The 27407-nt window shown below is 39.4% G+C and overlaps 1 protein-coding gene across 8 annotated transcripts in view; it reads right to left on the reverse strand.

Annotated features, from left to right (window-relative positions):
- Grik1 (glutamate ionotropic receptor kainate type subunit 1) overlaps positions 1-27407 on the reverse strand; it is a 385942-nt gene that overhangs the window by 194262 nt on the left and 164273 nt on the right. The window contains exon 1 of one of the 8 annotated variants that reach the window (XM_060370697.1): positions 262-343. The exons of the other annotated variants lie outside the window; for them this stretch is intronic. The gene's annotated coding sequence lies outside the window, so the exon portion shown is untranslated. Of the gene's footprint in view, positions 1-261; positions 344-27407 lie in introns of those variants that run through there. 8 annotated transcript variants of the gene reach the window in all.

The following is a 27407-nucleotide window of genomic DNA, read 5'->3' on the forward strand; positions in this document are numbered from 1 at the left end:
TTTCGGGCTAGTTTGGTCAGCCAGTTTATTCTGAGGATTGTCTGGCTTTGTCTACTGCATTGGGACTACAGGCAGAACACAGCGCTCATTGGCATTTTCACATGGATTCTGGAGATTTGAACTTTGGCTCTCATGCCCTTGTGGCAAGCGTGTTAGCCAATGATCCATGTCCTCAGCCCATGACTGTTACATTTTCATTAGTGAACAGTTAGTCAAGAGCACATAAACAGATTAGGAACAGTAACAGAAGCAATCACTCACACAGGATTTATGTGTCTGTCACTATTCCTTGAGTCCTTACTTCCTTAATTTAGTCTTCCCAATCATCATATGAGAGAGCTCAGGAATCTTGCTTAGCTGAACAGAGAGATGGAAATAGAAAGGATTTTGTTATAGCCATGTCATTTAATTACTTGAGCAATTTCTACACTACATGACAGGATAAATAATGTTAGGTTATAGACCCTCTAACTGACTTTTTAGCTTTCCCACAAGTCAGGCCACAAACAACAGCAGCGTCGCTTCCTGGATAGAGTTGATAAAAGGGGCAGTGACATTACAGTTTTTACCAAGAATTCAGTTCTCTCCCTATCACTGGCAGCTGTGGTGAGTGCAGCCTCCCAGCCCTAATTAAGGATGATCTTATAACTTTACTTTTATCAGTGCCTTCCTGATCTCTGACATCTAGACTAGTCCAGACTATGCCGTATCTCAAAGTATGGAGCTTGTCCATCTCCTCAAAAATGCTTTCTCCTCTGGCCCTTGTCTCTTCCTTTAAGGACTCATTATGACTACCTATGGCCATGATGCTATCTCTCTCTTGGCATTTTGAGAACTGAAGACTTGCCTCTTCCTATCCATTCTCCACTCTACTGTAGATGGTGACTATCTCTTCTAATGCTGTGAGCCTTACTCATGGATGTCCATAGTATATGGCCCTCAAAGCCTTTGTGGCAAGTACCCCTGAACTACATCCTCAGCCCACAAACTGTTGGTTTTTATGAGTACACGCATCAGCACCACATAACAAAATTAGGAATAGTAACAGGTGCAATCACACACACAGGATTTATTGCAGCTAAGTACAGCTTACTGTTAGGAATCCATGCAGGTTCATACAATGAAGCTGAGACAAAATTACCCTTCAAAATGAACTCACAGTAAGCTCAAAAAATTCCATTGATGCCTTTGTTCAGAGAAACACTACACATCCTCAGTATTATTCATTGCAAGTCATAACACGTCAAGCTTTTTTTGATCCCCTTTCTCTTTTTGCCCATTGATCTTGCGCTTACCTGGGAATAAACTCAGTAGATTTGGTTCTATCACTAAATGGTATAAATCCTTGGCTATCTTATGGTTAAGTCAATGGTTTTTCTCCTGCCATTATTTGACTTATAGCATTTTTCAGGACTTTTCACCTTAATGATGAACTGAAGCCATACATACTCAATACAAACTGCCCTTTGAATTTACGTCTTTTACAGGTTTGCACTTCTGATGCTTAAAAGTGATATCCAGCAACTCCCCATAAGCTCAGTGACCACGAGAGCAACAATCAAGGTTCTAGTGCACTGTGTTGCTAAATCAGAATATGTGTTAGCTTAGGAGTACCTTTTAGTGCTATAGTTCAACTTAAAATAGGTTTGTCAGAAAGTAAGGGCATGATAAGACAAGGAGAATGTGTGTCTGAGAACACGGGTCTTGCTAAAGGATTTATTATTTCATGACTGGAGTGATGGTCACTCAATCATAGTAAAGGCATTTCACCAATGCCCAAGGCAGCTCTGAGGAAAATATGGGTGTTCGGCTCTGCCTTCGAAGGGAAAAAAAGGAAATTTCAACAAGAAGCTATCCAGATGAGAGCAGTTTCTCAGGGTGATTGATTCTGAAGAGAGGTGATGGCGAAAGCTGAACATTTAGAAGCTGACTCAGCGAAATAAATCTTCTTGCTCACGGTTCTCCTGGGAAGTGTTTCTGTACTACGTGGTCTACACATGTCCTGACTCCTAGACACCAGACCAATCCCAACCCCTGAAATCACTCCTGAAAGGCATGCCCCTTCTCTTCCTACTAACTTTCAAAAGTATTCGTGGCCTTTCTCTTAACTTACAAACATCTCTTCAGGAATGAAAGGCTATCTGGCCATGATTAGAAATTGGTGACTGTAGTTTAGAGCAGCTGTGTTCAGACCTTGGTGAGTTAACAGGTTCAACATCAATCTCTTCTTCTTTGATGTTAAATAGCACTAGTGGAATAAAACACAAAGAGCAGCAGGTAATGTGAGGAGGCTGATCCTGAAACCATTGTGAAAATAGCTTCTGAAAGTATTACATCCGACTAGGAATGACTATCCTATAAATTATCATACAACAAAAATCTTTCTTATTTGCTCCCTTGGAATTGTTAAACAGTTTTCAGGGGACTTGAGAAGTAGCCTAGTCAGTAAAGTGCTGGCTGTGGAAGCATGATCACTGAATTCAGAGCTCTGGAGAACATGTAAAAGGTGAGGCACACAGATGTAGCCCATGGCAGTTCAGTGTCCAAGTGGGTTACATAGTAAAGGGAAGAGGGACTGCCTCTGACACAATCTGATTGGCCTGCTCTTTGATCACCTCCCCCTGAGGGTGGAGCAGCCTTACCAGGCCACAGAAGATGACAATGCAGTCACTTCTGATGAGATCTGATAGACTAAGATCAGAAAGAAGGAGAGGAAGACCTCCCCTATCAGTGGACTTGGGGAGGGGCATGCATGCTGAAAGTGGAGGAAGGGTGGGATGGAGAGGGGAGGAGGGAGGGGCTTAGGGGGATACAAAATGAATAAAGTGTAATTAATAATAATAATAATAATAAAATAAAAAAATGGTGAGGCACATGGGTGAATGCTTGTAATTCCCGTGCTGCAGAGGCAGACTGGAGGATCTGGAGCTCATTGGCCAGCCAGCGTTGCCTAGTGAATGAACTCCAGGTTTAGGGAGAGACTTTGTTTAAAAAAAATCAGATCAATAGAGACTTTGAGCTCTTCCCTAACACATGTACATTTATTCATGCAGACATGGACCAACAGTACATGGACATACACGGGATGATAATGTAAAATGATATTTATTTGAAAAGCAAAAAGTCCTACTAAAAGAGAACTATTTCTTGAAGGATATGTAAGCCATTATGATATATTAATTTCATACAAAGTTTCAGAGCTTGCTATTTGAGTTGCATTGCTGAAACATGGCATTTTATTAACTTGTCATATTTTAACTTATCCAACAGTTATTTACTTGTTTAGTGTAAAAATCTCATCAGTGATCTTTCATGTTGATAAAGATGGAAAATTGTTTGTGGCTGTTATTTTCTTTGACAAATTCTTGGATCCTCATGTAATTTCTTATGTTAGCTCATCATTAGGAAACTGCCTGGTATCACTTTCCAGGCCTTTGCTATAGGAGAAAACACAGTTCTTTTTGAAAGCAGTGAGTGATGCTGGCGAATATTTAATTATGGATGTAGTACAGTGGTCTCATTTATAGTGACATATCAAAATTAATTTCCTGGTATTCTGTCAAGAAAGAATCTCAACCATATGTTCACAAATAAAAACAAATGAGTTTAGGAAAACTCTGACAAGTATTTTACCTACTTCTGCAGGCTCTTTGGATACAAGATTCCCTAAATGAAAATAGTCACTCATGCAAACATGATTGTGTTTAATTTATTCCTGTTGTTAAAAAAGGATTAGAAGGAAGAAAAGTTTTCATCATGTAATTCTTCCAAATTCATACTGTGTATCTTTGGTATGGAGCTTCATGTTTTTATTAGAAATGCATTAAGTGTGGAATTAAGTATAGAGAGGAAGGAGAAACCAGCTAGAAATGCTCAGAAAATGAAACATGCTGAATTTGAGATACAGTGAACAGATGTCCCAGTACGACATTCATTTTCTGAGACCAGGACAATGTTTTTTAATCACTGACTCACCCAAAACATGTTTAATGGCAATCTGGGAGAAAAAAAGATCAGCTTTGTCTGAACACATGCCACCACTGGCTGATAAACCCAACTGCTTGCTTCAGTAAACATATAAACCAACAATTATTTGTGGATTAATTTTAGACAGAATTTACTTGTGACAATATAACATTTAAATGTTTTTATGTGATCAAAAAGTGTTTCACTGGCATTATTTACCCTTATACTGGTGTTTGTTCACTCTTTCTTCTAGAAATTACATTATTCCATTGTTTTGCACATTTTGGGTTCAATATTACATATGCAGAGAATTCAAGTTTATATTTTCCCAAATAGTGAGCCACTTTTTCCTCATGTACCACTTATTTAACCATACGATCTAGCATCTCCAGAGAGCCAGAATAAATGCCAGTGAACAAGAACCTGCAAGGATCATCTTGCACACACAACAGTGTAGGCCGTTACTCAAGCACCAAACTACTTCACAAGAGCTGTGAACCCAAGATGTGAGACTATGGTTGGATTTAGTAAAAGAAGAAAAGATATCTTGAAAAGAATTGATTGTGTCACATCATTGATGAAGTGCAAGTAGTGTGGAGAAATGTCTTTTGGCTGGGGTTAGGTAGAGTGAATTAATCCCAGACTTTAACTTCCAGCTTGTAAAATTGAATTCAGGAATTTCACATAGTCCAGTGACTCCTTCTCCAATACCCTTTGATGCAGATATTGGACCTGCATTAGCTAGAGTGAGGAATTACATCATCATTGTTCTCCAAGCCTCAGAAAGCAGAGAAAGGAGCAAGACTTCAATCACCTCAGAAGTAGCATAAGACTTTGTCTTAGAACTCAGTTCCAGACCTGTTTTGTTGGGACCCAGCAAGAAGGAACCAAAGATTTATATTTCCAGCCCAGAGCTAACAAATTGGGCCTTTGATTCTTACTTTATATAAAGTGGGGACCTGGGCACCTGTGGGACAAACAAGTTCTTAGCTCGCCTCATTGACAATGTGGAGTGAGCCTGAGCCAACTCTTCCGGATTGTGCTATAAAAGTCAGCATGAAACAGCCTTAATCTTGGTTTTAAGATAGTTAATATTGTCCCTAGTAGCCAAAGGTCTAACTCTACCACTCCTCAGAAAACCTCGAGCGTCATAGTGTGGAGTAAGTTTCCATTTGCTAGGACTAGGGTAGAAAAGTAAAACAGGACTTTGCCTTAAAATCTGAGCTGTTCGCATGTCAAATATAACTCTGGATAGACCATATTGCCACTTGTTCTCAGGCCAGTGCCTAGAAGCAGAGTCTTTGTGCTACCTTCATTGTTATGTGGGCACAAGAGCTCCCAGAATATTAGAATTTCATTGCAGCTAGAATGTCTCATGTCTGGTGGAAGCCCAGGATGGCTGTAACCTCAGCAATAGATAGACAAATGTGAACTTCAACCTACCTTGTAATATACTAGTCTTGACAGATTGTAGGCTTGATGGAATTCCTGTATTGGTGTCTGAAATGTGGCCTGGTAGATTTGTCTTATTATTTCTATGGTGAGTCCGTCCAGATATCATAGTGTCTGACCACAGGTAAATGGTTGTGGGTGATTGCTTGTGGCTGTCATAGTTTTTTGGCTGCTCTAAACACATAAAAGAGCTAAGAGCAAAAAGACTAACCTTTTAGGTATTCTCCTAGTTCCTACTGAAGTAGATTTATATCAACTGAAGTTTTGGGGAAAAAGGTTGGATTATTCTTTAGTATTAAAGTAGTATCAATATCATAATAATTGATTCATGTAATCATGGACTTAAGTGCCATATAGTGTGAAATAAGATAACATGAACAAGTAGGTTCAGAGGTAATCAGAAGTTTACTTATTATATATATATATATATATATATAGAGAGAGAGAGAGAGAGAGAGAGATGGAGAGAGAGAGAAAGTCAGATTACAAACCCAATAGATTATATTTTAACCTTTAGTACCCAAATGATGTTTCACGCTAATAACCATAAAGAACCTTCAGCAAACAACAAACTTCAATTAATGATTAGGATAATACATCAGCTATCAACAATATAAACCAGTGTGGTTGGAGTAAAGTAACCAATATGGATAAAACCTTGAATGGAGAATTTAAAACATCTGTTTTAAGAAAACTTGTGTTTTCTTATTTCAAGAAAACAAGAATGTGATTAAGTACCCTAGAACAGAACTCAATAGAGAGAAGGAAACAATTTCAATCAGTCAAACAGAAATACATGAGATGGAATGCACACTAAGCAAAAACCTGATAAAAAAAGATCAGTAGCAGAATAGAATAAGGAGAAGAAGACAGATTGTTCGACTATACATGTTGTTATGGGATAAAGAAGAATGAGGGGAATGAAGAACCCTTATGGGAACTTTGGGAAAACAATGAAATAGATATGTAGGTTACATTATATAGAAGAAAGATATGAGAATGAAAAGAAGAAAAACAGTGTATTCAAAAACAGAATGTCCACCTCCTATAGCAAGGCAGGACTTCCAGTGGAGAAGAGGAGATACCAACCTACCCAGAAAACCTTCGACCCAAAATTTACCCTGCTGGCAAGATGTGCAGAGATAAAGATAGAGCAGAGATTGAGGAAAGGACCAAATAATAACTGGCTCAACTTGAAACCAACCCCACAGGAGACAGCCAATTCCTGACACTAGTAACGATTCTCTGATGTGCTTGTAGGGAGGAGCCTAGCATGACTGTCCTCTGAGAGGCTCCACCCAGTAGCAGATCAAAACGTATGCGAAGATCCACAACCAAACATTAGGTGTAGTTCAGGGAGTCTTGTAGAAGAGTAGGGGGAAGGACAGAGAGACCTGGAGGGCACAAGAACCTCACAAGAAGACCAAGAGAGTCATCTAACAGAGGACCATGGGGGCTCACAGAGACTGAACCACTAACCAAAGAGGACACATGGAATGGATATACATCCCATACACATATGTTGCTGATGGAAGGTTGGTCTTCCTGAGGGTCCCCTAGCAATTGGAGCCGGGACTGTCTCTGACATGGACTCTGTTGCCTGCTTTTGGATCACTTTCCCCTAGCTGGGCTTGTAGGTCCTTAGAGAAAGAGGATGCCCTTAGTCCTGATGTGACTTGAAGTGCAGGCTCTCCTTTTCTGAGGAGAGGGGGAGGGGATAGGAAAAGAAGGTGAGACCTTGAGGAGAGGAGGGAGGGGGCTGCAATAGGAGTGAAAAATGAATAGATAATTACAAAACAAACAGGGAAAAAGCATAACAGAAAATTTCACAAATCTAAAGATTAAACAAATATCTAGGTAGAAAAGGTCAAAGGTCACCAGTCAGGTAGAACTCAACAAAGGCTCACTACTCCACGACATATGGTCATGATTTCAAAGGATAAAAAAAGAACCTCAATTGCAGCTGTAAGAAAGAAACACTATAATATCAGTTATCTTGGCAGTAGACATTTCAGCAGCAAACTTAGAGACTAGCAAAGAGTGATATGAGATTTTCATAGTACTGAAAGGAAATAAAAACCTGCCACCCAGAATATTGAATTGAGAGAACATATTCTTTAGAAATGATGAAGTGATAAAATATTCCCAGACTAATGAATTCTGAAACAATATATGCACAACAGATCTTCCCTACAAGAAATGCTTAAGCTGAAAGAGAAACTCATTTGAAAAAATAAATCAGAAGGTTTAAAACTCATGGGAAAGAATAACTTCAGATATATCCAATATGTTCTAATACTGCTGCATAGGCTATCCACTCCTTTAGTGCATTTTAAAAATTAAAAGGAACTTCATTAATATGCTGAGATAGGCAGTATAAAAGGTATAAACTGAAAATTGATATTCTGGGAACATTTTTTTCTTGCTTTTTTAATGGTACTATGTTGCTATAGTTTTCACCCAGCTTGTTATAGTCAAATGATGTCAATTTAAACATTATGATAAACACAAAGAGAATTGTCTGTTGGGCAAACCAAAGTCAACAAGTAAGGAGTGAAATCCTGCTGTTACAACAAATTACCTACCCACACTGAAGACGGTGAAACACAGATAAAATAACTATAGTAAACCAGAAAATGGATTATAAAATGGCTGTTAGTAGACCTTGCCTTACGATAGTTACCTCTTAAGAGGCATATTCTGTTTATATTTAATGACGTGACTGAATGAATTAAAAACAAATAAACAAAAATATGTCTCAATGGTATTTTGCTTACAAGAAATTCACTGTACCTCTGAGAACATATGTAAACTGTAGATTGTAATTCCATCTTTGTATTGCTCTGTTCTTGCTTTTAGATTATTTATTTATGTACTTACTTGTATGGAAGTTTTTCCTCCATGTATTTGTGCATCAATATATTCATGCTTGGGGCCCATGGAGGTTAGAGGAAGACATTTGAGTTCATGTAACTGCAGTTATGGATGGCCATGAGCCATCACGTGGTTGAATTTACCAGTGGAAGATTAGCAAGCAGAGAGATCAGTGAAAGTGTTCTTTTTCATGCTCAGAGTATTAGCCAGTGGATTTTAATGTTCACATGCACATGCTGTGATTTTTAACATTAGGATGTTATCACAGAAATAGAAAAGGTGTCATTGCAGTTAGCCATTTTATAAAATTCAGATGGAAAATCATATTGTATAAATTTACACCAAGTACACTTGCATTGCAGCATCACAATAAATAATTTTATTTTGTTTTTGACATTTTTTTTTGCAAGACACTGTATCAGCAAAGAAATTCATAGTTTTTTAAATGAAATGGTTCCTTAAACTGAGGGCCAAAAATATTAAATAAAAGTGGTGAATCAGAGTTTCCTTAAATCAGCAAGAGTGCTCCCAGGACAGCAAGTCTTGATTATAACCTGCCTGGGCATATTAGTGTACCAAGGAAATGTGAGTTCTCAAGGATTGTCTATATAGTAGGGTGTGGGGGGGATCAGCAAAGAAACCAAGAAGCCAGATGGTCCATGCTCTTCAAAGTCCCGTCCTCCCACCAGCACAGGCATCCTTCTGAGAGGATGTATACTGCTACCTCTACTCCTACCCTGTCACACACATTCTGTTAGTGTCCCCCATTCTTGCTGTGTTCACTCTTCATGGTCAATAAAGAAATCCTCAACCCTGGCTTGGCTTCCTGTGTGGTCAAGTTTAGTGAGATGCTCTTGGGAGAAGAGGAGGAAAGGGAGAGCCAGGAGCAGAAAGGCATATGAATGAATCTCAGTCATGACCTTCATAGACCACAGAAGAAATGTTCAATTATTTATTGCTGGTGTTTTAAACTTTGGATTTACTCTTTTCTCCAACATAGTTTCACCATGCTTAACCTTTTCTAATCTTAATCAATAAGGTAAACTCATAACCTGAACATTTCTAATATTTTTTTTTTTTTTTTTTTGCTGAGCCCTAGATAGAAAGCTAACATACTAGGTTTCTTAATGCTACTCTTATAGGCTTTTGGGTTCAGCTACCTGTTATTTTACATAGCACAGGGCCTGTCCTGTCAGGATTTTCACCAAGAATTCAGATCTACTATGAAGACTGTTTGCTTAAGCTTGCCTCAGCCATACTATAGAGGAGCTGCACCCAAATAGCAGAGTGGGAGATCCATGTCTTTGGGGGAAATCCGGGAGCAGAGAGAGTCACGGGAGCAGAAGTGACAGTGAGACCCTGACACTTTTGGTATCTTGGAGTTCTTCTTTCTCAGTTACTTCAGTCATTCTTCTATGATTTTAGAGAAGGGGACTTTCTTGAGCAACTTAAATAAGTGTCCAAACTCAGCTTCCGAAAACGAAGAAACACACCAAATGAATGAGGATTTCCTGGCCAGAAACACAATAGGCCTGGGTGACCCTGGGCAAAATCTTTATATATACATATACAATGACCACAAGCTTTGCTGGGCAGATAAAGCACTCATGATCAATTGAAAAAAAAAATCTTCCTGGCAAAAAGGATTCATACGCAATAATTCAAACTGCTGAAACCACTCATGGACAGAACTGCTCTCTTCCTTGCTAAGAACAGGAAAGTAAGGCTCAGCAAAGAACAATCAACAGGTTGTAACATTGCTTTTCTGATTATTTCCTGGAATGGGCAGGGAAAAAAAAGTGCAGATTGGAACATTAAAGCCGCAAGCCACTGAGGGCCAACAGCACCTTCTCATCCTAATCTGATCTGGAATGAAGGATGCATGGAGGTTCTGTATGGGCTTATGCTGCTTGGCAGCGCTCTGACTTTTCAGGCACCAAAGGCTCCCTGGAAGCTATACCAAATCTCCTTTGATTGCCTGTGATCAAAGCCACAGAGGCACCGCTGCAACATCTTAGCTTCAGAAAGGCAGGGCAATCAAGACGCTGAGGGGGCATTAATAACCCCTGAGCACGTTTCAAGGTGAGTGGTACATCTGGCAGAACTTTGTGATTACAAAAATGATTTGTCTTTACCTTTCTTCTGACTGAAAGGTTAGTCTGAACTCTCTGACTGAGTCTCATTTTGTAGTAGATAGTAAATATGCTCAGTTGCCTTATATAGTCTGTACAGTTGAAGCCTGGATACAAGAGTAGGTATGGGAAGTCTTGCTGGAGGGGGATTTAGGAGACTCATCTTTGTCACTGACGGCAGGCACATAGCATAGTAAAATTGTCTATTTGCCTTGATCTTTGCTTTCTCATCTGGGAAATATGCTCATGAGCCCCTGTCTACTTTACTTCCTTTGGAACATATTGGTGAACAGGGTTCCTGCTGGAGTCAATGTGCTTATATAGAACCAAGGCTTCTCCTTCACAAGAATGCCAAGTTGACACATGATATTTACTTTATCTCTTATGGCCATTCTTTATCTTCAGGAGAAGTGCAGTTATGCTCATATGAGCCAGGATGCATTGCCTCACAAGTATTATTTGCACTTATAAAAAGCTTTCAGAAAAACAACTTGTGCCATGACATAGATGAATGGGGGTTTGTTTGATTCAAAATACAAAATCTGTCATATATGTGAATTTAATAAAAATTATTCAAGTGTTCTGTGTTTCATTTGTATAATAAAAAGTATTTATAAGGTTAAAATGAAGTTGAAAGACTTTATGAAAGATGAAATTTCTACACAATATCTAGTGTACATATGAATTATTGTCTTTATTTACCCTTCTATTTGTTTACATATTTTACAAATATAGATAGTACTTGTAGAGGATTATCAAGAGGGATAATTATGATAATACCAAACAGATTATTTTGTGTTGATGACATTTCATATACAATAAAGGGAGAAAGAATTAACTGGATACCAGGAATGGTCTCTGTTGACCCTCCTCACTGCCATTGCTTCTCCTCTCTTTATCTCTCCTCTTCTTTTTCTCTTCCTTCCTTCCAACCTCTTTTTCTATACTTTACCTTCTTCTTCCCTCCTTCCTTCACTCTCTTTCATCTAGTTCTTTACTTACTTTTTGCCATATTCTGCTTCTTCTCTTTTCCTTTCTTCCTAAAGAAACACACCCTTTGCTTTTACAGTAGCCCTGAAGAGAGTTTTCTAAAAGAAAGACAAGCCAACTGCAGGTAGACAGAGCCCTAAACCCAGGCATTGGTGGGAACGCAATCTTTCTGCAATCGCAAAAGAATGAAACACAGCGTTCAGCTACCATGTAGAGACCAAGGAATATGCACACACAACACAACAATATGTTCATCCTAAGTTAATGAGCCCCAAGACAGCTTCTTAAAGACAGGATCTGTGGCAGCCTACCCCAAACTCTGTCTGACTTTCTGATGATAGTGAGACAGAAACCAAAATCAGATACAATGAGAGTCAGGCTTTCTCTCAGATTCTAAGAAAAACAAAACAAACCATTCCCACCCCAGGAAAGCAAAACCCCAAATCCAAAATCTCTGGATTGGACCAAATTTCAAGGCTAGTTAGTAGAAAGCTTCTTATTACCGCCCCATCAAACCCTTAGTCTTCCTCAGATCCACATTTCTTAGCCTTCCTGTCTTTCACGTAGAAATAGAGACCCTCATATGGTGAGGATGGATATTTGCTTCAGATCATCTCTAACTTCTTCTTGCCACGACCGCTCCCCTTCAAGACTGGTGATGTTGACTATGACATTACAACATGGAGTGGGGAGTGAACACCTGCAGTTATACAACCAGTTTTTAGAGATAGTCTGTGCGCGAGGAGAACTATTGGCTACATGTTGAACAGCTCATTCCATTTATTCTTTGCAAACAGGCAGGTGATGCCTCTCAGACTAAGTCACCCAGATGATCCGTTATGTGCAACAGGTATTTACCACAGTGGGAAGGAATGTGCATACGTTTGAGTGGTTACGGGTGCATCCGAATTTTCCAAAAGTGGGATCCAGTCTGACGAACTCATTTAGTGGCCCTGTGAGTATTTGATCAGTGTATGAATCTCTCAATTACACTAATTCAAACCAATTTATATTTATTATTTTCTTTCATTCAATCCTTAAACCCTCCCTGCTACATGTATTCTTTCACATATATTTAAGTGTGTGGCTGTACACCTGTGTCTTTGTTCAGGTGTAGAGAGAGGGTGTGTATGTGTCTGTGCAGGTGCAGAGAGAGGGTGTGTATGTGTTAGGGGGCAAAGACCGAACTTGTCTCTCCTGTAGTGCCATCCATCTCTTCTTTCAGATTTACATATTTTTATTTATGGGCATGTATGTCCGTGTCTCTGTGTATGTACCTGTGTATGTCAGGGGGTGAGAAGAGGACATCAGATCTTCTGGAACTGGACTTATAGGCTGTTGTGAATCAGCTAGTATCACCTTTGGAAAGCAAACTCTGTTCTGATCCTCTGTAGGAGCAGTACAGTACTCTTACCCACTGTGTCTTTGACTCTGTTAGCTTCGTGATTCCTTTGGACCTTCAATGATCCATAAAGGTGCCTACATGGGATTCTCTTGGACCTCAGCATCTGTCCAATAGAACTCTTTCACTGGCTTGTGCCTTAGAGGACACACTAAAGTGGTGTCTTTCATGTTCACTTGTATTGTATCATTTGCCTGGTAATCTAAAACCTGAGGAAAATAAGGACCTTTTAAAAATTATATTTTTTTTTGTATGTAGCATATGCTGAGCTTAAACTTTGTAGTCCAGGATGCTTGAGGAATTGGGTTCCATTTGCTTCCACCTCCTGAGCACTAAGATGAAAGCATCCATTACCATGCCTGGTGAAGAACTTTATCTTGATAAAGTGACTATTTGGACGCATCACTTGAGTCGGCTTGAGAATTGAAAGTAGGTGGGAAATTTTTCATAATAAAAAATCAGTTTTTGTCTTCAGGAAGCTTATTGTTTCTTGGAAAAAATTAATTATTCAAAAAAAGAGGAGTTCAGATATAGTCCTAACCAAAGTCAATGAAAAAAAAAAAGTGTGTGGTACTTGTGCTGCAGAGCCTCACCAGCAATGGGGCTTAACGGCTTAACGAAAAGATTTGAGAAGATGGGGGCAGAGGACTCTGCACAGAGGTGGAAGAGCAACTCAGCTTCATATGACAGCCTGCTCTAGTTCCTCTGTGGAGAACATACTTCTTGTCAGGAGATAAGGAAGCAACAGCTCTTTCTTCTGAGTGAGAGGGACGTGGAGAATGTTACAAGTTTACAAGCAATCTTGTTTCATCTATTCTTAGTGGAAGGGAATATTGGCCCAATATATGAGCTAATAACAATTTTATAAATAAATTGTCTTGTGTAATGTAATAAATGGATACCCTCTCCTCCATAAATTATAAAATATGCTTTGATTAAAAAACAAATAAATCCTTCATATCTGTGACACAAATAGAAGTAATAAATGGGAAGAAATTTTTTTTCCTCCTAGGAAATTGAATCATATACTTGGCTTGCTTGGCTGCCTGTCAAGAAAATATCTTAACTGCCCATGCACTGAAATATCTTGGAGGCAAACAGCACTCATGACAGAAAGCCAGCAATGAAATCAACACACGGCCCTCTGCAGACAGTAGGCCAGTGTGGCAAAGGCCTCTGGTGTCCATGGGATTCTTATTACTGTCAATTGTGTTAAGATTGCCCCAGTCAAACCACAGAGCATTTTACTACCTACCAAATAGCTTCAGGGAAAGGAAGAAAAGTGGGAATAAAAACAAAACGAATCACTTACTCTGTCTTAGAAGAATAAACTGCTTTAAAAACAAAAGTACCTTTAAAATAGTTTCTTTGCTTTACGAAATAAAAAAGAGTCTTTGATTTCATTTACAAGTAAAATGCATGGAAATTTCTTAAAGGGAGTTTAATAGAAATCTAAAAAAAAGTGTGTTTCTACAGGGACAATACTCTGCATAAACAGGTTGATTTGTAGACTAACACTTGTATGCAGATATGAAGCTATAAAGTCATATGCACATTGAGCCAAATCTACCTGGATATAGATGTGTAAAAACCTCAGAGCAGAAGAGAGACATTGACTCCTTCCTGAGGAGAAAAAACATTCTACAGAATCCTGTCCACTTTTCCAGTAGGTAGCTCATTGCTAGGACTATATACGCAGACTTAGGTGCTAGAACCGAATTGATGGGCGACATCTCCATGTGTAAATTGGTTCTCATAAAAAAAAAAAAATCCCAATGTCTCCTGAAAAGATAAAAGGCAAATAGGGTGCAGAGAAAATTTCCGTCTTTAAAAGTGGACTCTGTTCTCTTGGATCACTGTATTCTAGTGGACGAAAATAGAAAGGATGTATAAAACAATGCAGAAGTCCAAATAGATGTGTGGCTTTGCATGTGTGTGAATACAGTAGACATCACATCTACTGACAAGAGCCTGGCATCTAAGGAGACCAAGGATTCAGGAGGAAAAAGACAGATTTCCTGTAGCAAATGTAGGTAGAACGGGTTCTGAAACCAAGCACACACATGGTTCAGGTACTGGTTATTACCACACATGCATACACAACACTTCACAGTTGGGGCAATGTTGATTATAGGTTGGTATATGGGTTATGATTATGATTCTTACCACTTAGGATTTCTATGAGAAATTAATATAAAAATAAGTTATATACTAAGTAACATAAAGATGCTTGACGTGTCTAACTGACAGGTCTATAGAACACACTTATTCAGTTCAGCACTAACATAATATGGTTTGAGATGAAATGTACTCCTGTGAGCTCACATATTGAAGCCTAGAACCTCATTCTGTAAACTTCAGGAACTCGGGTCTAGCTGAAAAAATAAGCCACCAGAGGCAAATCTTGAGGTTATTCCATCCCTGGCCATATCTTCCCTCTCTCTGAATTTTTGTCTACCAAGAAACCTACAGCCATGATGTAGGTTTTAACAGGGCCAGAACATGAAGCCAACTGACCTTGAATTAGACTCTCTGAAATCATGAGCTAAGAAGACTCCTTCCTGCCAAGACTTGTTTTCTCCAACATTTGGTCAAAATGACACTGATTCATTCATCTCGGGGTTTTTGAGAGATATTTTATAGAAATTTTTCCCTCTATAATCCAGTGACACCCTGTGAAACATTATTCTGTGTTATGTTACTGAGTTTAATTAAACCAGTTGAAATGATTTAAGATCTGAATTGAAGTTTCCCTGAGGATCAAAATTCTGTAGACTGCAGACTCAGCTTCCAGTGGAGTTCTTCTGCCACTCCCAGCAGCCTGCTTTGTAGATTTGGGCATGCCCACTCTTTGCAATCATATAAATTGGTAATTATTATATATCTATCAATGTCACATCTATTGATTTATATTGCTTTGCTCAAACTTTGACTAACAAAAAAATCCTAAATACCTTTTTTCTTACAATCCAAACATGAGCATTTCAATCTTACTGCAAAATATTGATGGAAACAAATACTTGCTTTCATTGACGTCTTTAGATTAAAATAATTAATGGAAGTGTGTACCCGAGGTTCTTTTTAAGCCCTTTCCTGTTAGTGTGTTCTGTGGAGTCATAGATTTACAGAGCAGACATCATACATTTGGTTTAATTCTGAGGAGCTCTGAATCAAGGCAGGTTGTTTTCCTGTTAAGAAGGGGAGAGTTTAGATGTCAGCATCACTGTTGGATGCAGAGCTCATTGATCTTGTGCCAGGCCTGTTCTTGATAATAAGCAGGGCTATGCATTCATTAAATCTTCATTGTAAAGCTAAGCAGTGAATACAGCCAGCCTTCATTTTCATAGTACAATTGGGAGAATCTGAAATGTTAGGGTTTAAGTTTCTTGCCCTGTAGCTTGGAAAAGTCATGTAATGTTCATGGTTTTATATAGCCACACAACCATAGAATGAAAGCTCCATTTTGTATGTCTCTCTTCTTTGGAACACTGGAAGACAGGAAGGTCCCTGAAACAGACAGATGCAGACTCTTAGAGCACACTGTATAGTGTGTCTCTTAGTGCTATAAGACCAAGAGGATAAATGTGATGGGGCAATCTATATGGGAGGGATCCTGAAAATAGGACTTACATAATTAGTTCACATAAGCATAGTATCTTAGACTATATGCGCAGCTCTCTCTCTTTCTCTTTCTTTCTCTCCCCCTCTCTCTTCCTCTTTCCCTGTCTTTGTGTGTGCATGCGTGTGTGTATGCATGTGTGTATTCATGAGTGGATGAGAAGCTGATGCTGAATGTCTTTGCCAATTGCTTTCCATCTATTTTTCGAGACAGTCTTTGATTGAGGGAAAATGCCCTAGGGATCTTCCTGTCTCAGTCTCCTCCATCTTGGGTTTGCAAGTACACACTACTACCTTATCAGGATTTCTGTATAGACTCTAGGGGCTTTGACTCAGGTCCTCATGGCTGTACAGGATCTCCTGAGCCCTGAGCTCTGCCAGGTTTGTCTTTTCTTTGTTGACTATCTGATGATGCTGCCTGTCCCCACTCCCCTCTGCTTCACATCTCTACCCTCTCGGAAGACAAGAAGCAGCAGATGCAGGGATGGCGTCATTCAAAGTGTGTGCACACATTTTCACTACACCATCTTCAACTTTGGATAACTGTAGTAGCTGTTATAGACAGTGCTACTCCTTATTCTCTGTCCCAATCTTGGATAAGAGAAGTTTGTCCTCCTGCTTATAGGAGAGGAAAGCTGAGACCTAAGAAAAAAGCCAAAGCCTGCTAATGGGATCCATTTTTAGGTACCCCAAGGCTTGGTTCACGCCCTAATATGTTGCTTTCTAGGTTGCAGCATATGCCATGTTGCTAATCTCATGTTTTTGGTGCCGTCTTTGCCTTTTCATCTCCCATATACTTTGGTTCATGGCTTAGTTACCAGATTCCATGACTCTCACTCCTACCTCCAGCATCATGGGTGGACAAGGTAGCAGATGAGCAAAAGTGGCTATTTGCTAGGCAGCTTAACTGCACATCAGCCAAAAAGTTTGAGTCAAGCATGTCTCTTATAAAGTGTAAGCCAAGAGTGTCAGGCTTTTAAATAAGAAACACTGGGGGTTATGTGCAACTTAAATACAAGTAAGCTTGGAGGACATGGAAAGGATTGTTTTATTTGAGTCTGACAGTGCTCTGAAACTTTCCCATCTCACCATTAATGGTGGCACACAATCACATTAGCCTTTAAGAGCAATCAGTGCTCCATGGGGTGGCACTGTGCTGCTCCGAGATGCCTCCAAGGCTTTAATTCTCACTAACAGCTTTCTACTATAAAATAGCTACAGAATCTGAAAGTCACTGGGAGTGATATGGGTACATCTTATTTATACACCATCTTGTGGAGGCTTCTGTAGACCTAGTGGCTTAAAAGCAACTCATTTTCTGCACTGAATGCTGAAGCCATAAGCTCACAGAGCTCTGTTCATCTATGGTTCATCTGTCAACACTGTAGCAAAAAAGATCATCACTCTCTTGCAACATATTATATTTAGGCTCTTATCAAATTGTCTAATTAATCTGGTGAAGAAGTATAAAAGTTGCATGATATTAAATAAGAAAAATGAATCATGAGTTTGTTTTCGTTTTTTTTTTTTTTCATTGAGTTTCTACTTTTTGTTTCTAATCAGGGACTGAACTCTTGTCCTACTGGGTAAGAAAACAACTACTGAGCTATATACTAAGCACGTTTTAAACGTCTCATTTATTTGCCCATGCTGACCTTGAACTCACTTCACAAGCTAGGAAGTCTTTGAATTTGTAATCCTCCTCTCTTACTCTCCTGAGTAGCTGGGATTATAGGCTTGCTTTACCAGTTATAGCTAAATTGTAAAATCTTTATTTAAGAAGTCACACTAGAGTTAGGACAAATGTTACTTTAAATACTTTTTAAAGTTTTCAAGAGAATTTATTGTAGAAATCTTCAATTACTCTTCTATGTCTGTTTTATTTATACCTTGTAATTGAAGTTAGAACTTTAAAAGCGTTTGTACTACATGAAATAAATCCACACATTCCCCCTTAACATTTTCCTGCAGAGGTAACTGTGCTGAGCTGTCCCCACGCGCTGCTCTAGCACAGTCCTGAGGGGATGGGCTTCTCCAGGTCACATATTAAGAACGCCTGCTTCTACAGGCTGCTCTTCATATCATTTCAGTAGGACAACATCCTTCAGAGGTGCCTCTACTAACAACAGAATGAGGCTATCTCAAAGGCTAATTAAAAAGTAAAAATACAGCTATTTATTTATTTATTTATTTATTTGGTAATACTGGAGATAGAACTCTGAGCCTCAAACATGCTAGAAAAACACATTGAGCTACATTAACAAATTTTTACTTTGCTTTGGAAACACTGCTAGTTGAGGAGGGCTTTGCAGCCAGTCCTGAAGATACCTGATAAAACAGGATCAGATGAATGGGGAGGAGGTCCCCCCTATCAGTGGACTTGGAAAGGGGCACGGTGGAGATGAGGGAGGGACTGGGAGGGAATGAGGGATCAGGACACGGCTGGGATACAGAGTTAATAAAATGTAACTGATAAAAAAAATAAAATAATAATAATAAAAAAAACAAAACAAATTTTTAAAATGTCACTGTCTCTCTCTCTTTGTCTCTCTCTGTCTCTCTGTCTCTGTCTCTGTCTCTCTCTCTCCCCGTGTGTGTGTGTGTGTGTGTGTGTGTGTGTGTGTGTGTGTGTGCGCGCGTGCGTGCCTGTTTGAGTTCATGGGAAGGTCCTCATGTTTGTATATATATAAAACAATCACTTAGCAGAAAGAGTCATCTCCCCAGACTCTGTGCTTATTAACTTAAAAAAAATAACAGATTCACTGTTTCATTCAGCAAATTGTTGGGAATTACTTTTGAAGGTAAGTAGGTCACTTATGAGTCATCTACCCACTCTTCAATTATTGCAGCCATTTAAATGATAATTGCTATTATAACTCCATTGGGACCCTGAGCTTGATAGGAACAAAGGTAAATAACTTTCCAAGGGCACATTGTTGAATTTATCTAATTATATAAAAGAAAGAGGACAGTGTATGTCTGTGTCCCTTTTACATGCTTAGTCTACTTTGTAAATTAGGAATTTATTATAGCCGCACCAAAACTGGATTAGCAGGCTACACACAAATTCAGAGCATCTACAGAGTCACTCTACACTGCAGAACCATGCCTTTCTCACCCTTTCTGAATTATTTGCTCATTTCTAGAGGAAGCAATCTACCTACATCATTAGGACAGGACTGGATGTGTGAGCAGGTGGTAGGTCACACAGATACCTGAGATTATCAGCTGGAGCTTGAAGATTCCATTCCCTGCAGTGTTCCAGTTTGCACATGTAACAATGGCCCACATTTCTTTCTCCCAAACAGCTCCTGGCTAATACCAGTGAAAATGACTGACTTTGCAAAGACCTAGGGTCTTCGGAGTACTGGAGGTCTTCATGCAGTGAGAGCAGGGAGTGGGTGTGTGGGCATCTTCCTAGGCTCGCTTCGTGGTCCTGGCAGTTTCACTCTCATTGTCCCTCTCTACGGTCCAAACACAGAATCAGAAAGTGAGATGATTCTGGTGACTGAGTCCAAACCAAATCTACTCTGCTTCTCAGTGAAGAGTGACCCTTACATGATGTCACTGGGTTTCTCAGCTGCAAAGAGAGAGAAAAAAAAAAAGGAAACTGGGATCAAAGCTATGCCAAGCAAACTCAAGACTCTGACAAACTGAGAAACTATTCAATTAGTCAGACAGTTTTGCTATTTCCCCTGGCTGTCAGCCAAAGAGACCACCATCAACAAAGAGCTGATTAATATCCATAGAAATGATTTCAAATGCAAAATCCAATGTTCAGAGAGGTTCCCCATAACATAACTTCCATTCCCATATCTCAAGGACATTCAAAGCCTGCATGCTTTGTGAACATGTTTCTTGAACACAGGATAGGTATGTAGCAATGTGCCAGAGAGATGAGTATGTCTACCTAGAAAGGCATTGGATTCTCTTAGATCCTCCTGTTCTGTTAAATGTGTGTGTACACATTCAGAGCCATAATTTGGAGGCTTGGAGGGATGGAGCTTCTGGGCTCAGGGATTGAGAAGAATGCACAGGCTGGGTTGAGAGGACCACACCGGTTGTTTGGGAAGTTGAAGATTGAGATGCATAGACTTGCTCTCTTCTTATTGGTTGGCAGAATGAGGAAAGAAGCACTGGTGGGAAATGCTCTCTAGCATAAAGAGCCTCTTTCTATCTTAGAAGCAACACAGAAAGCACTTAATTACCCTCTGAAGCGTAGACATCTCATATTTGTCCCTGAGCCATGGTAGTTTGAGGACAAGGCCTTTGCAGGATATCACAATGTCACTTTCATATAGCTGCTGGGACTCTCTATAGGTAGAGTTAATTAACATTAGTTGAAATTAGTGCTCCCATGTCCATAAAATAGTAATTTCCCTACTGCAAAGTCATCTAAATTTTTGTGACAGCTCACTTCCCTCTTTCCCCTGGATGTCAGTCAAAGAGACCACCATCAACAAAGATCTAATTAACTTCCATAGAAATGATTTTCAAATACAAAATTCAATGTCCAAATTCTCTTGTTTTAATTAAATTTTTAATTTTATATTAATTACAGTTTATTCACTTTGTATCCCAGCTGTAGCTCCCTCCCTCCTCCCCTCCCAACCCCACCCTCCCACTCTCAACTCCTCCTATGCCCCTCTTCATGTCCATGGATCGGGGAGGTCCTCCTCCCCTTCCATCTGACCCTAGCTTATTCAGTCTCAACAGAACTGGCTGCATTGTCTTCCTCTGTGGTCTTGCAAGGCTGCTCCCCCAGCAGGGGGAGGTGATCAAAGAGCTAGCCACTGAGTTCATGTTACAGACAGTACCTGTTCTCCTTACTAAGGAACCCACTTGGATACTGAGCTGTGTGGGCTACATCTGAGCAGGGGTTTAAGAAAGATCAGTAAAGAAGTTTCTCACAAAATAAGACGCTGAATTTTATCCGTATAAACAAATGACTGTATCATAATATTACAAGGTTACTATATTTCTATCTATTAGCCAAATTTAAGAAAATATATATCCTTTGCAAAAGCAACAGAATTGAGATTAATGTAAATCACTGTTGATATTTTGATCACAAAAAATACATTGTTATAAACCAGAATAAATATATTTATAATCAATGTGTCAAATATGGAAACCAAGAACTATTAAAATTTTGAATTCATAATACTTAAGACTTTAAGTTTATTGATTTTGCACTATTTATAAAGTGTGTTCCAAGCCCTTCACATTATTAATACAGAATTATTGTCTCTAAAACTATCTGGTTCTACTAATAGTGTAGTAGAGACATTATGCTATTCCCAAGTGAAAAAGAAGTATTGACACACGCCCTTAGGAGAAGAGAAGCACATGCTGATGTGGCAACACGAAGCCAAAGACCCTGTTCAACTTGAGTTACTTCATTACCTTGTATGACCTTCACTGTAATCTGTAGAATTTTTCTTCTCACATTTATTTTGCACTAAAGCACATACATTTTGCCTGATTTGGGGAGTAGATTACACTTGAGTAGAGAGAAGAAATTTACTTCTTCACTGTGTGATTTCTGACCAATTTGTCTTTTCTTATTTTTCTCATGTAGAGAGGTCGCCCCACAAACTTAAACTCTAATACTTAGTGCCCCAAGACATGACCACAGATTTATTCATGCTATCACATTTCATCTCCCCTTTATCATTCAATGAAAACTCCAAAATCACTCTCTCTTTAACTTCAAATTGACTATTTAAGATTGCTTTCTTTGCAATCATTAAAAGGCCTTTTTGAGAGAGGCAGTCTTGTGCCCTCTACTGCCATATACCTGGGGATGGTGCCACCTGCCTGGGGATCCAGATGATGATGATGATGATGATGATGATGATGATGATAGAGAGAGAGAGAGAGAGAGAGAGAGAGAGAGAGAGAGAGAGAGGACAGCTGGGACATAAGAAAGATAGAGAAAATGGAAATTGTCAGGTTGCATTTGGGGTGTCAAGGGTGTGCAGAAATTTTGGGGTGAAAGAATCACTAAAACATACTTTGTTCAGAAAGACCAAAGTGATATCTAATACTCTACATACTAATTAAAAACCCATCATTGGCAAATGGAGATCCATTTGTACAGGTGTATGAGCCATGGGCAGGGTGTCTCCACATCTTTTCCACATTTCTTTTTAAATCACGGTTCTTGCCAGCTGTAATCTTTACCTAAGGGAAGAGTTCTTCAGGAACTCAGTGTGTTCACAGCATATTCTGCACTTAGACAGAGGCCTTACTTAACATTAAATCTTCCTGGAAAGGTTGCTCCTATTATAAAGCAGTAGTTGTCTATCAGGAGCCATTATTTTCATTTATCCCAATGCTTTGGCAGCTTCAGAGGATGTTGTTGGTTATCACCAAAGGGGACTACTTTGGCAAAGAAGTGAAGGGTACAACTAAATGGCCTTCAATGTCAACACCCACAATAAAGAATGATAAAGTCCACTGTAGAGCTCTGGCAGCAATCACTGGCCATGGGTGGTGGCAAGGTTTTGCTATTGTTTTCTTTCCTCAGTACCTCCACCTTCCAGTTTTTCTTTAAGGAATCTGTATTACAGCAAGAGAAGAAATAGTGTGATATCCACTTTAGGTTAAGAAGACTGGCAATTTCTCCCTTAGAAATTGTATATTTGTTCCTATTTATCACTGCTCTCTAGAGAAAAAAAAGAGAGAGAGAGAAATGACAAAAATACAAAAATGTAGAGGATTGCTGTCCTGTGGAAAGACATCTACTTTGGAAGATATCCAGGTTCTCTGATGGCTACGTTAGCCAGAACCATAAATTTCATAGGACTTGGCTGAAAGGCAGTCAGAGCTTTGCATGACACTGACACCGTGTTTTAGATTTTATTCCATTGACAAAATCAAAGCTTGGAGTCCATCAAAGACTCACTAGCATTGCCAGAACAGCTCTCATTTCTAGTGTGCTCTCATCTTACTCAGAGATATATTTCTTTTTTTTAATTTTATTTTTCTTATTAGTTACATTTTGTTAACTCTGTGTCCTGCTGTATCCCGCTCCCTCATTCCCTCCCCAACCCCACACTCCCTCCCTGGTCTCCTCCCTGCCCCTTTCCAAGTCCACTGATAGGGCAGGACCGCCTCCCCCTTCATTTGACCCTGTTTTATCAGGTATCTTCAGGGATGGCTGCAAAGTCCTCCTCTGTGGCCTAACAGGACTGCTCCTCCTATAGGGGGGTGGGGAGGTCAAAGAGCATGCCCTTGAGATCCTGTTAGAAATAGTCCTTGTTCCCCTTACTTTGGAAAACTACTTGGTTACTGAGCTACCACGGGCCACATCCAAGCAGAAGTTCTAGGTTATATCCAGAGATGGTCCTTGGTTGAGTGTCAGTCTCAGAAAGGACCCTGTGCCTGGATATATTTGGTCCTTGTAGAGCTCCTATCCTTTCCATATCATACTAACTCCCCTTCTTTCATATGATTCCCTGCACTCTGCCGAGGGTATGGTTATGAGTCTTAGTGTCTGCTTTGAAACACTGCTAGGTAGAGTCTTTTAAATGTCTTTTGCGGTAGACTCCTGTCATACGTTCAATGCACATCCCATTTGTCTTTCTAAATGAGGATTGATCATCTTCACCCTAGCAGACCTAACTGCCTGGGGTCTGCAGCCGCTGAGGTGGAGCTCCAAGCCCTTTAGTGACAAATGCCAGCAGTACCCGTCTCCGAGTCCCAGAGTCGCACGGTAGCTGCACCATTCTCCCAGGGTCCGAGTCTGCTAGACACCATACTAGCTCCGCAGAGATATGTTTCTAAGAGTAAAATGTGCTTTATTGTGGAGATTTCTCCCAAACTACCTGCCAGGAAGGAGAGGGGAAGTGGCTTCAGTCTTACTCAAAATATCTTCCCTACCCTCTTCTAAGAGATACAGTGTGGAGTATTTTCGTCAAAGTAGTTTCATTGGTATGTGGCTGTATACAAGCTCACCAAACACATGGAAGGCTTACCTGTGTGGAAAGCATCCACAGACACTGAGGCACCCAAGTAATTAGTCAGTTTAACATTGAACTAAGACAATTTGTCATAAGAACCTTTTTTTAATTTTACATTTCTGGGTATGACTGATTATTAAAATGCCCAAAGTTGAGCAGCAACTTTTTTGTTGTGCTGTGCAATTATAGGTTTTATCCAGAGAAGGAGTAAAAGGAGGAGGAGGAGATCAGATGGTTTCAGAGCAGAATTCACCAGACCTTCAAAAAAGAGCTAATACCAGTTCTCTTCAAACTATTCCACAAAATAGAAACAGAAGGCACACTACCAAACTCATTCTATAAAGTCACAGTCACCTTCATACCTAAACCTCAAAAGACCGAACAAAGAAAAAGAATTTCAGGCCAATCTGCCTTATGAACATTGATGCAAAAATACTCAACAAAATACTTGCAAACCAAATCCAAGAATGCATCAAAGATATCAGCCACTACGACCAAGTAGGCTTCATCCCAGATATGCAGGGATAGTTCAATATATGGAAATCCATCAATGTGATCCACCATATAAACAAACTGAAAGAAAAAAAAAAACACATGATAATCTCCTTAGATGCTGAAAAACATTTGATAAAATCCAAAATTCATTTATGTTTAAAGTCCTAGAGATCAGGGATACAACACACATACCTAAACACAGTAAAGGCAATATATATCAAGCCTATAGACAACATCAATCTAAACAGAGAAATTTAAATCAATCCTACTGAAATCAGGGACAAGGCAAGGCTGCCCACTCTCTCCATATCTCTTCAGCATAGTTCTTGAAGTCCTTCCTAGAGCAATAAAACAATTAAAGGAGATCAAGAGGAAACACATTGGAAAGGAAGAAGTCAAATTAACAATATTTGCAGATGATATGATAGTATACATGAGTGACCCTAAAAATTCTACCAGATAACTCCTACAGCTGATAAACACTTTCAGCAAAGTGGCTGGATACAAAATTAACTAAAAAAAAAATCAGTAGCCCTCCTGTATACAAAAGACAAAAGGACCGAGAAAGAAATTAGGGAAACAACACCTTTCACAATAGCCACAAAGGACATAGAGTCCCCTGGTGTGACTTTAACCAAGCAAGTCAAAGACTTGTATGAAATAAATTTCCAGTCTCTGAAGAAAGAAATAGAAGAAGATATCACAAGATAGAAAGATCTCCCATGCTCATGGCTTGGCAGGATTAACATGGTAAAAATGGCCTTCGTACCAAAAGCAATCTACAGATTCAATGCAATTCCCATCAAAATACCAACACAGTTCTTTACAGACCTTGAAAGAAGAATTCTCAACTTCATATGGAATAACAAGAAACCCAGAATTGCTAAAACAATCCTCTATAATGAAAGATCTCCTGGAGGTATCTCCATCCTGATCTTAAGCTGTACTATAGAACACAGTAATAAAAAGTGCATGGTACTGGCATAGAAACAGGCTGGTGGATCAATTGAATCAAATAGAAGTCCCAGAAATAAAACCACGCACTTATGGACACCTGATCTTTGACAAAGATGCCAAAACTATACAATGGAAAAAAGATAGCATCTTCAACAGGTGCTGGTCTAACTGGATGTCTACATGCAGAAAAATTCAAATAGACCCATACTTATCACCCTGCACAAAACTAAAGTCCAAGTGGATCAAAGACTTCAGTATAAAACCAGACACACTAAACGGGTTAGAAGAAAAAGTGGGGTAGAACCTTGAACTAATTGGCATAAGAGACAACATCCTGAACAGAACACCAACACCACAGGCTCTAAGAGCAACAGTCAAAAAATGGGACCTCATGAAGCTGAAAATTTTCTGTAAAGCAAAGGACACTGTTTTCAGAAGAAAACAACTGCCTATGGATTGGGAAAGTATCTTCACCAATCCAATATCTGACAGAGGGCTAAAATCCAGAATATATAAAGAACTCAGTAAGTTAAACAGCAACAAATCAAGTAATCCAATTCAAAATGGTGTACAGAGCTAAACAGAGAATTCTCATTAGAGGAATACAGAATGGCAGAGAAACTCTTAAAAAACTGCTCAACATCCTTAGCTATCAGGGAAATGCAAATGAAAATGACCCTGAGATTTCACCTTACACCCATCAGAATGGCTAACATCAAAACCTCAAGTAACTACACATGTTGGAGAGGATGTGGAGAAAGGGGAACTCTCCTCCATTGCTGGTGGGAATGTCAACTGGTACAACCACTATGGAAATCAATCTGGTGCTTTCTCAGACAATTAAGAATAGTGCTACCACAAGATCCAGCTATACCACTCCTAGGCATATATTCAAAAGATGCTCAAGTATACAACAAGGACATCTCCTCAACCATGTTTGTAGCAGCTTTATTTGTAATAGCCAGAACCTGGAAACAACCCAGATGTCCCTCAGTTGAAGAATGGATACAGGAATTGTGGTACATTTACACAACGGAATACTACTCAGCAATTAAAAACAAGGCAATCATGAAATTTGCAGGCAAATGGTGGGAACTAGAAAAGATCATCCTGAGTGAGGTATCCCAAAAGCAGAAAGACACACATGGTATATACATGGTATATGCATGATATATACTTATAGGTGGATATTAGGTATATAATATAGAATAAACATACTAAAATCTGTACACCTAAAGAAGGTAAGCAAGAAGGAGAACCCTGGGTAAAATGATCAATCCTCACTCATATAGGCAAATGGGAGGGACATCAGAAGAAAACAAGAACAGGACAGTAATCTACGACAAAGGGACTCTTAAAGGCTCAACCTTGCAAGGTATCAAAGCAGAGGCAGAGACTCATAGCCAAACCTTGGGCAGAGTGCAAGGAATCTTATGAAAGAAGGGATAGATAGAAAGATCTGAAGCTCCACAAAGAGAGCAAAAAAACAAAAGTCTGTGCACAGGGGTCCTTTCTTAGACTGATACTCCAACCAAGGACCATTCATAGAGATAA

This window comes from Meriones unguiculatus, chromosome 17 (assembly GCF_030254825.1).
Source record: "Meriones unguiculatus strain TT.TT164.6M chromosome 17, Bangor_MerUng_6.1, whole genome shotgun sequence".
Classification (NCBI taxonomy): Eukaryota; Metazoa; Chordata; class Mammalia; order Rodentia; family Muridae; genus Meriones; species Meriones unguiculatus.